The sequence below is a fragment of the Rutidosis leptorrhynchoides genome, chromosome 3 (genome assembly GCF_046630445.1).
Source record: "Rutidosis leptorrhynchoides isolate AG116_Rl617_1_P2 chromosome 3, CSIRO_AGI_Rlap_v1, whole genome shotgun sequence".
Classification (NCBI taxonomy): domain Eukaryota; kingdom Viridiplantae; phylum Streptophyta; class Magnoliopsida; order Asterales; family Asteraceae; genus Rutidosis; species Rutidosis leptorrhynchoides.
In genome coordinates this window covers 9,418,482-9,429,569 of record NC_092335.1, presented here as the reverse complement: position 1 = coordinate 9,429,569, position 11,088 = coordinate 9,418,482, and the positions used below count along the sequence as shown (strand labels likewise).

The following is an 11,088-nucleotide window of genomic DNA, read 5'->3' as shown; positions in this document are numbered from 1 at the left end:
CAAGTTTAAGTAAGATCATCACTTGAAATAAGATTGTTATAGTTATAGAAATTGAACCAAAGTTTGAATATGATTATTAACTTGTATTAGAATGATAACCTACTGTAAGAAACAAAGATTTCTTGAGGTTGGATGATCACCTTACAAGATTGGAATTGAGCTAGCAAACTTGAAAGTATTCTTGATTTTATGTAACTAGAACTTGTAGAATATATGAAGAACACTTAGAACTTGAAGATAGAACTTGAGAGAGATCAATTAGATGAAGAAAATTGAAGAATGAAAGTGTTTGTAGGTGTTTTTGGTCGTTGATGTATGGATTAGATATAAAGGATATGTAATTTTGTTTTCATGTAAATAAGTCATGAATGATTACTCATATTTTTGTAATTTTATGAGATATTTCATGCTAGTTGCCAAATGATGGTTCCCACATGTGTTAGGTGACTCACATGGGCTGCTAATAGCTAATCATTGGAGTGTATATACCAATAGTACATACATCTAAAAGCTGTGTATTGTACGAGTACGAATACGGGTGCATACGAGTAGAATTGTTGATGAAACTGAACGAGGATGTAATTGTAAGCATTTTTGTTAAGTAGAAGTATTTTGATAAGTGTATTGAAGTGTTTCAAAAGTGTATAAATACATATTAAAACACTACATGTATATACATTTTAACTGAGTCGTTAAGTCATCGTTAGTCGTTACATGTAAGTGTTGTTTTGAAACCTTTAGGTTAACGATCTTGTTAAATGTTGTTAACCCAATGTTTATAATATCAAATGAGATTTTAAATTATTATATTATCATGATATTATCATGTATGAATATCTCTTGATATGATATATATACATTAAATATCTTTACAACGATAATCGTTACATATATGTCTCGTTTAAAAATCATTAAGTTAGTAGTCTTGTTTTTACATATGTAGTTCATTGTTAATATACTTAATGATATGTTTACTTATCATAGTATCATGTTAACTATATATATATCCATATATATGTCATCATATAGTTTTTTTACAAGTTTTAACGTTCGTGAATCACCGGTCAACTTGGGTGGTCAATTGTCTATATGAAACATATTTCAATTAATCAAGTCTTAACAAGTTTGATTGCTTAACATGTTGGAAACATTCAATCATGTAAATATCAATCTCAATTAATATATATAAACATGGAAAAGTTCGGGTCACTACATTAGGTGACTCACATGGGCTGATAAGAGCTGATCATTGGAGTGTATATACCAATAGTACATACATCTAAAAGCTGTGTATTGTACGAGTACGAATACGGGTGCATACGAGTAGAATTGTTGATGAAACTGAACGAGGATGTAATTGTAAGCATTTTTGTTAAGTAGAAGTATTTTGATAAGTGTCTTGAAGTCTTTCAAAAGTGTATGAATACATATTAAAATACTACATGTATATACATTTTAACTAAGTCGTTAAGTCATCGTTAGTCGTTACATGTAAGTGTTGTTTTGAAACCTTTAAGTTAACGATCTTGTTAAATGTTGTTAACCCAATGTTTATAATATCAAATGAGATTTTAAATTATTATATTATAATGATATTATGATGTACGAATATCTCTTAATATGATATATATATATATATATATACATTAAATGTCGTTACAACGATAATCGTTACATATATGTCTCGTTTCAAAATCATTAAGTTAGTAGTCTTGTTTTTACATATGTAGTTCATTATTAATATACTTAATGATATGTTTACTTATCATAATATCATATTAACTATATATAACCATATATATGTCATCATATAGTTTTTACAAGTTTTAACGTTCGTGAATCACCGGTCAACTTGGGTGGTCAATTGTCTATATGAAACCTATTTCAATTAATCAAGTCTTAACAAGTTTGATTGCTTAACATGTTGGAAACACTTAATCATGTAAATAACAATTTCATTTAATATATATATAAACATGAAAAAGTTCGGGTCACTACAAGTAAGACGTCTATGTTAATACTTTGTTAGTGGTGATTTAGAGAGTGCTTAGAACAATTAATATGCCTTCTAAATAAGGGGTTTTTAACCGGCGTTTTAAAAAATATCGTTAACGTGTATAAAGGTTTTGTAGTTAGCGATTTTATTTAATATAGATGACGCTTATGAAATTGTATAATACTTTTATAAAAATTTGAAATGTCGTTAAAAATGATTTAACAAATTAGAATTATATTATATAATTAGTTATAGCAAAATGTGTTACACATGTTACTTGACAAATATATATTCAGTATATTACTAATTTATTTTTCATTATTTATTTTTATGGCAAGCCATTGAGTGGATATGTGGTTATATGCTTTGGAAAAATCGAAACCATATGGTGTTTAAACGCAATAGTTAGGCTACCTCGGTCGTGCTAAACGAGATTCAAATAACTTCATCCGAGTGGATTTCGAGACGAATTAAAGGCAAAATCGGCGAGTGGCACACATGGCTCACAAATCCAAGTGTATACATCATGTAGTCTGTTGTTAAGATGCGTTCTCTGCAACATTTCTTTCCTGTCATTGTTCTATTTTTTGTGTTGATGGGCCTGTTGTGTCTTCGTGAGGGTTCTTAGCCCTTTCTCTGTATAGGTTTTGAGTTATATATATATATATATATATATATATATATATATATATACATACATATATATACATATAGGGGTAGGATCAAGAGGGAAGTAACCATTCGGGGGGAAGCAAAAACTTTTTTTTTTTCGTTTTTTGAAAAAACTTTGTTCACGAACATTATAGATGAGATGAAAATATGAACATTTAGTAGAGACACTTTGTGATAAATGTTTTTATTTTGGCAGAAAAACGCTCGAAGAAGTAATATATAACAATTATCGTGTTTTTCGAGCATATGTTGAGGTTTTAGCTATTGGGGTTTAGATATTAGGGGTTAGATATTAGGGTTTATAGGGTTTAGATATTAGGGTTTAGAAATTTAGGGTTTAGGGTTTAGATTTAGGGTTTAGATTTAGGATTTAGATTGAGTTTTTAACACGAACGGTTTAGAGTTTAGGGTTTAGGGTTTGGTGTGAGTTGTAAGGAAACGAAGGAGGTGAATTTATAAGAAAATCTCCGACAGAACAATTAAAATGGACGATTGCATTTAAAGCGGATCCTAATTCCCTTGATTACCGGAGAGTCAAATCTTATTAAGAAGATTTTCTTCAAATCCCTTGAAATCTGGGAATCAATCATATCTACGTCAAATGATAAGATGAATCTACACTTACTCATTTCACTCTTCTATGTTAGCTTCATTCGTACTCTTCATATAAATGGATTGTTTATCCAAATTATTCGCTGATGATAAAACTCTAATTTTCAGCCCGTATGCATCATGAAAACATACTTATTATCATTCATGACCTTTCCACTCAAATTTCGGGACGAAATTTCTTTAACGGGTAGGTACTGTGACAACCCGAAAATTTCCAACCAAATTTAAACTTTAATCTTTATATGTTTCCGACACGATAAGCAATATTTGTTAAGTTAAATTTCAAGAATTTTAAACTATGTTCATACATTCATTCAACCTCGACCAAGTTCCAACGATTCACGAACCATTAAACGAATATGATTAAATATGTATATGTGTATATATATTATAACTTGAAACGTAAACAAAATATTAGATTAAATACTTTATATGATTGTATCTGTTTCAAAATGTTTATCAATGGAATTAGAAGATAAGATCAAATGATTGAATTATCAGATATATTGAATTATGATTACAAGTCTCTGTTGAAAGGCCCACGTTGATTTGAGAAATCTTTTCATTTTAACAATATTCGAAAAATGGTAAAGTGATTTATAAATAAGAACAAATTGTCAATCATTGAGAACTAGACAAAGGATAGTGGAAGATTGAATCTCATAAAGACTCGATTGATCTATTTAGTTTCAAACGTACAAAAACGTTTTCAGTTTAAAAAGAACTTTATTATTAAAACGTATATAACTTTTATAAATGTCTAGAACCACTTTTGACAACTTATTACTTAACTAGTATGATAAAGATAACGATATTTATATTTTATTTTAATAAATATATATAACGATTTAAATTAATATTATATATATTTATACGCGTATTATACGTACACAGTTTTATACTTTTACTATACTTAAACTTTACCTTTACTTTACTTTAACTTTAATAATTCACTTTAATAATTCATGCTTTAATAATTCACTTTAATAATTCATACTTTAATAATTCACTTTAATAATTCATATTTTAATAATTCATACTTTAATAATTTACTTTAATAATTCATACTTTAATAATTCACTTTAATAATTCAAAAATCTATTATAAATAGAATTCAATAGGTTTCATTATTTCATAAAAACTTGAAAATATTTTTCTCTAAACTCTCTCAATCGATTTACATATATATATTTACTCCGTATTATTTCAAGATATTATTAGTATACATAAAATATTACGACGGAGTGCTGTCCGAGTGATTTCGAAATTGTGTTTCGAGTAGGATAGGATTAAGGATATTATGGGTTATAGCTATGGAGGTGATTGAGTATGGTTCATGGGTATGCTCGTGAGGTCAATATAGTGTTTATCATTTCCGTTGCGTCTACGTACCTTTCCTGCAATATTGAATCTCAATATTGATACGTGAGTACTCATAATTTAACTTTTACATACTAATAGTGTATACCTGACTAGTGCTCGAGTATTTAGGATTATGCATGCTTGTACTTTTGATATTGCCCTTAGACAGGTTAGGTTGAATCTTAAATTAGTTACACTTGCGGTTGAGATAAGGTATAAGATATGCATGTCCTTGGAAAGCTAGCGAAAAATTAAGAACTTTTCCTTTAGATATCGAATGGTTTCGATGAACGGATTAGAAGTTATAATCAATTGAATTTTAGATATTTTTATTAAAAATGATTATTATTATCATCGTTTTATCGTCGTTCTAGTTTTATCTTATTATTATCATTATTATTATCTTTATCAATAAAAGGGATTTATCATTAAAAATTATTATTTTTTTTATTATTACTATCGTTATTATCGTTAAAGTTATAATTAGTATTATTATTATTATCCAATTATTATTATTATTATTATTATTATTATTATTATTATTATTATTATTATTATTATTATTATTATTATTATTATTATTATTATCATTATTAATATATATATCATTATTTAAAAATAGTTATTGTTATTGTTATTATTATTATTACTATATTATCATTAAAATAATTATTAGTATTATCGTTAACAATGTTATAGTAACTATCATTATTAATATTAGTGTAATTAAAACAAATATTTGTAACACCTAATTATTTTGATTACTATTATTATCATTATTATGAACACGATATAAAAGACGATTAAAAGCTATTAAACGAAACGATTATGAAATAATGAGTAAGAGTATCATGATGAAATTAAAATATTATAATATATTGATTTAGATAAAATTATCGTTCTTATTATTTTTATCATTACTATTATTATTAAAAGTATCGTTAGTATTAAAACTATCATTTTAACAAAAATTATCATTTTAATAGAAATGTCATTGTTACTATAAAATATCATTATTATTATTATTATTTTAAATAGAATTATTATTTTAAAGATAATATTAAAAATTATCGTAAATATTAAAGTTATCATAATTAGAATTATCGTTTTATCATAATGTCATCTTAGTAATTATAAATATTGATATTTTTATAATAATAATTATTATTACAAAATAATACAACTTTTACTTACTATCATTATAGATATTATTTTATCAAATAAATATGTGATACAAACATATTTTACTACGTGTAATAACTTACTTTAATAATACCTATCATATTATCTTTATGATATTAAATGAACCCTAAAAATTTTATTACTTAATATATATAAAAGTATATTTTATTATATAAATTTAATATAAAATTTTATTTATTAATAAATAAATTATATTATTTACTCTAATAAATCTTTTAAAAATATTTAAAAATATAAAACGACGATATTTAAACAATATATTAATCATGTATAGATTTTTGGAAATTATTTTGAGTCAAATTTAATTTTGTTGACTTTTGCATATTAGTCTCGAGCATTAGGATTGTGGTACACTATGACTTGACCTACTTTGTTAGACAAATATTGACCAACACATAAATATATATAATTAATTTAGGTTCGTGAATCCGAGGCTAATCTTGCACTTGTTCAATGACGTTATATGTATTTTTACTACGAAATACAGTATGGTGAGTTTCATTTACCTTTTTACCCTTTATATTTTTGGGACTGAGAATACATGCGATTTTATAAATGTTTGACGAAATATACACAAGTAATTGAAACTACATTCTATGGTTGAATTATCGAAATCGAATATGCCCCTTTTTATTAAAGTCTGGTAATCTAAGAATTAGGGAACAGACACCCTAATTGACGCTAATCCTAAAGATAGATCTATTGGGCCTGACAAACCCCATCCAAAGTACCGGATGCTTTAGTACTTCGAAATTTATATCATGTCCGAAGGAGGATCCCGGAATGATAGGGGATATTCTTATATGTATCTAGTTGATGTCGGTTAACAGGTGTTCACCATATGAATGATTATTTTTGTCTCTATGCATGGGACGTATATTTATGAGAACTGGAAATGAAATTTTTGTGGTCTATTAAAATGATGAAAATAAATGATTATGATAAACTAATGAACTCACCAACCTTTTGGTTGACACTTTAAAGTATGTTTATTCTCAGGTGTTAAAGAAATTTTTCGCTGTGCATTTGCTCATTTTAAAGATATTACTTGGAGTCTTTCATAGTATATTTCGAAGAACGTTGCATTCGAGTCATTGAGTTCATCAAAGATTATTATTAAATCAATTTATAGTTGGATAGTGGATATTATGAAATGGTATGCATGCCTGTCAATTTTCGATGTAAAGAAAGTTTGTCTTTTAAAAACGAATGCAATGTTTGTAAAATGTATCATATAGAGGTCAAATACCTCGCAATGTAATCAACTATTGTGAATCGTTTATAATGTATATGAACGGGTCCTTTCAAGTAACCATTCGGGGGGAAGCGGAGGGAAGCAAAAACTTTTTTTTTTCTTCGTTTTTTGAAAAAACTTTGTTCACGAACATTATAGATGAGATGAAAATATGAACATTTAGTAGAGACACTTTGTGATAAATGTTTTTATTTTGGCGGAAAAACGCTCGAAGAAGTAATATATAACAATTATCGTGTTTTTCGAGCGTATTTTGAGGTTTTAGCTATTGGGGTTTAGATATTAGGGTTTAGATATTAGCGTTTATAGGGTTTAGAAATTTACTGTTTAGGGTTTAGATTTAGGGTTTAGATTTAGGATTTAGATTGAGTTTTTAACACTGACGGTTTAGAGTTTAGGGTTTAGGGTTTAGGGTTTAGGGTTTGGTGTTTTGGGTTTATGGAATAAACCCAAAACACCAAACCCTAAACCCTAAACTCTAAATCGGGCTAAATTTTACTTCACAAAACATGGAAAAAAAACGTTCATGTTCTTCACGAACAATATTATCTTGAATGTTATTTTTGTCGATCGTTTTCCCGCCTAAATAATAACATTCATCAAGAAGTGTCTCTTCTAAAAATTTTGCTTCCCCCCGATTGGTTACTTCTCCATTGATCCTGCCCCTATATATATATATATATATATTATTATTATTATTATTATTATTATTATTACAGTGAATTCGAGTTACTGTAGACTTGAATTTTTACTTCAAAAAGGGCATTTTCGTCTTTTTAACACAGATATTTAAGTATTATTATTATTATTATTACAGTGAATTCGAGTTACTGTAGACTTGAATTTTTAATTCAAAAAGGGCATTTTCGTCTTTTTAACACAGATATTTAAGGCTTCGTGGCTTTCATCTCTCACATTTCCTCCCACCAGCGACTACTCGATGCTTCTAGCGATTAGGGTATCTTCACCATATCTGGCGATTGTTCCTGTCGCCACCATCTCCAGAGATTTTCTCCTTACCATCGTCATCATCACCGTTGCATCCACCATCATCACCAGCACCGCCGCATCCTTAGAGAACATGATTATTTTAATCTAGGGATATTTTCGTTTTTTAGCTTACTATTTACAGTCTCAGTTTTAATTTGAAACCCAAGATTGCAAATCAGAGTGACTGCTTCGTGTTGCCAAAAGCTTCTGGCGATTTGTTTGTAGGCTCTCCATCGCCACCAACCATCATCTCCATCGCCACCATTGTGTCCATCGCTATCACCGTCTCCATCGCCATCACCGTCGTCTGTCGATTCTAATTTCGGCTATTCATATCCGATTTTACCTATCGTACATGTAAGTCTTACTTAATAAAGTTTTAATACTGCTACTTGATCTATTCATTTTTAATTAAGTATGTATTGATTCACGTTGTGTTATGCGACTTGATGACATCATCATGTAAATTTGGGATTGATTTGCTTTAAATGTTATGGTGTAGCTACGATGGTTGAATATTTGATGTATCTAATTTGGTTGTTTAGGTTACAGGAGCTGTAAGCTATTGATTGGATTTTTTTTATTGAATGGGATCAAATTTGGGAATTACAATTTTTGAAAGCTTTTGGTAGTTTTATATCATTACAGGTTGTGGGTAGTGGCGGTCTTAGCCTGCACAGTAAGCTACATTGCAGAGTCTTCGATGCTGTCTTTGGACTTGCCAGCAAAGCCGATGTGTTCGAGTGCCCTCCGCGAACACGGTAGCCAGTTCTTCTGTTGCTAAATGATTGATGCAAAGCATTATCTTTTTGTGTTGTTTGCTGGTAATTTCAGGTTTTGAATCACTAAATGGTTTATGTTTTTTGCTCCAATGTATTATCTTTTTTATTGTTGTTTGCAGGTAAATTCATGTTTTAATATTAAACAGTAGACGTTGTTTCAAGTAATTTAGCTGTGTGCATTCCATCGTTGACTGATTTGAGGTGCCAACTTCAACCCACAATTGACCAGTTTACATTGGATATTCTGGGGATTGCGAAGGTGATCCGTGTTATGGTCAAGTTTCTATTGGAAGTTCATCCGGTGCTCTCAACAAATCGGCTTTAGATGGTAATCTACTGTATCTGTTTTTTTTTTTTATGTTGTTTTGTTGTTATTATTGTTCACGAATGTATTTTATATCTAGCCTTATTAAGTAGCTTTTAAAAAAAATATTGCAGGGATGGCTTACCATTCCTTAGTAAAATCGTATACCGGCAATCATCAGATATGACAATCTCCTCTTGATCATGAATCTGGGCTATTTAACTCTGAAGGTATGATATACTTATTGTTCTTTAATAATACATATTTTTTTTTTCTTGTAAGTGTTTTTTTCCCGTTGATTGTTAACCTGCTTTGTAATGTTTTTTGTTTTCATTAAAGGTTTTTTTTTCTTTCTTTTGGAGTGCAATCCTTATCTGACACCTGCAGATAGAGCTGATATCGTAGCATGTCATTTCCAAATGAGGATTAAGTGTTTTGTTGCCTTCTTAAAAGAGGAAAAGCCATTCGGCCAAGTTAAAGGAGGTAATTGTTTAATAACATAATCATACTTTATTAACAATTAGTTACTAAATGTATTCTGAATTACATAACTATACTAATTACTGTTTAGATATGTAACAACTATAAATTTGCTATTCTTGCATTTGAATGTTACATCTGCTATTTTCCTATCATATTAGTGTTACGAGTAATTGTAATAATATATATATGCTATAACTCACGATGTTGTACAATTACTGCAATTTTCTGCAGTATGTAACAATGAAAGTAACTGATATTTCGTGCCATAGTTAAAAAAATTCACGCACATTACCAGCATTGCAAGTTTGTTTAATTTTGTTTTTTGTATAACTACCAACCTGTCCTACTTAATTTAAAACTTAGATAACATTAAATATTTATTGCCTGTCGTGCAGTGCTATATGCTACTGGATTTCAGAAAAGATGATTACCGCATTGTCACACTTCTATGGGTTTTGATGCCATCTGGAACATTTTCTCCTTCCGACGTTGACAAATATATTTCGACCGAGTTTCCAGATCCACAGATCGATTATTGTGGGTATAAAATAATTTCGAATTTAATGATGCATTCGCTCTACAATATGCTCCTTAACAATCCTTTACGGCATCTAAGAAGTAGTTAATGTAATAGCTTTATATAATGCCTTTGTAAGCACTTTTGTAAACAACTAGTTGTGGAGCCCTTGCTTCGCGCCGGGGGCTCCGTTTTGAATGCGAGTTAAAAAAAAAAGTCTTGATCTATTTTGTAAAAAAGAATTTTTTTCGACATCTAATATTGAAGGGTTGTTCCTTTTGTGAAAGTTGCTTCTTTTAGCGTTCGGGTTTTATTTTAAAAAAAAGTCAGTAAAGTGGGGGTTCGATTTGTATTTTAATAAAAGTTAGAGGGTTAAGTTTGTGGAATTTGAAAAAATATACGTATAAAGTGGGGGTTTGATTTGTATTTTAATAAAAGTTAGGGGTTAAGTTTGTGAAAATTGGAAAAAGGAATAGTACTATGCACAAGGTTTTTTCTATTGGTTATATTTGTAATTGTAATTGTAATATATGCTTTTGTAAGCATCTTTGCAATAGCCTTTTGACACATTTGTAATAACCATTGACATTTGTATATTACATTTTACTGTAATATATGCTTTTGTAAGCATCTTTGCAATAGCCTTTTGACACTTTTGTAATAACCATTGTAAGCACTTATATGTATTCATGGTACACAAAACCAACTTACGCCTTTATAAGCACCTTTGTAAACAATTAACGAAAACAAGTTCACCGCCGCGCCGCGCACGGGTGACCAAACGCTTGTGTGTATATATATATATATATATATATATATATATATATATATATATATATATATATATATATATATATTATAAGATATATGTTATACAATATATATTATATATCATGTATTATATGTTATATA

The 11,088-nt window shown here is 28.7% G+C and overlaps 1 long non-coding RNA gene across 2 annotated transcripts; it reads left to right on the top strand.

The window, feature by feature from the left end:
• The first annotated feature begins 8,938 nt into the window (after positions 1–8,938).
• LOC139895709 (uncharacterized) lies at positions 8,939–10,698 on the top strand. Of its 2 annotated transcripts, XR_011775989.1 has the most exons (4): positions 8,940–9,200; positions 9,311–9,406; positions 9,516–9,659; positions 10,055–10,698. It is a non-coding gene; the product is annotated as an uncharacterized lncRNA (long non-coding RNA). The 2 variants fall into 2 exon arrangements; XR_011775988.1 differs by having other exon boundaries at positions 8,939–9,200; positions 9,311–9,659.
• Positions 10,699–11,088: the final 390 nt, after the last annotated feature.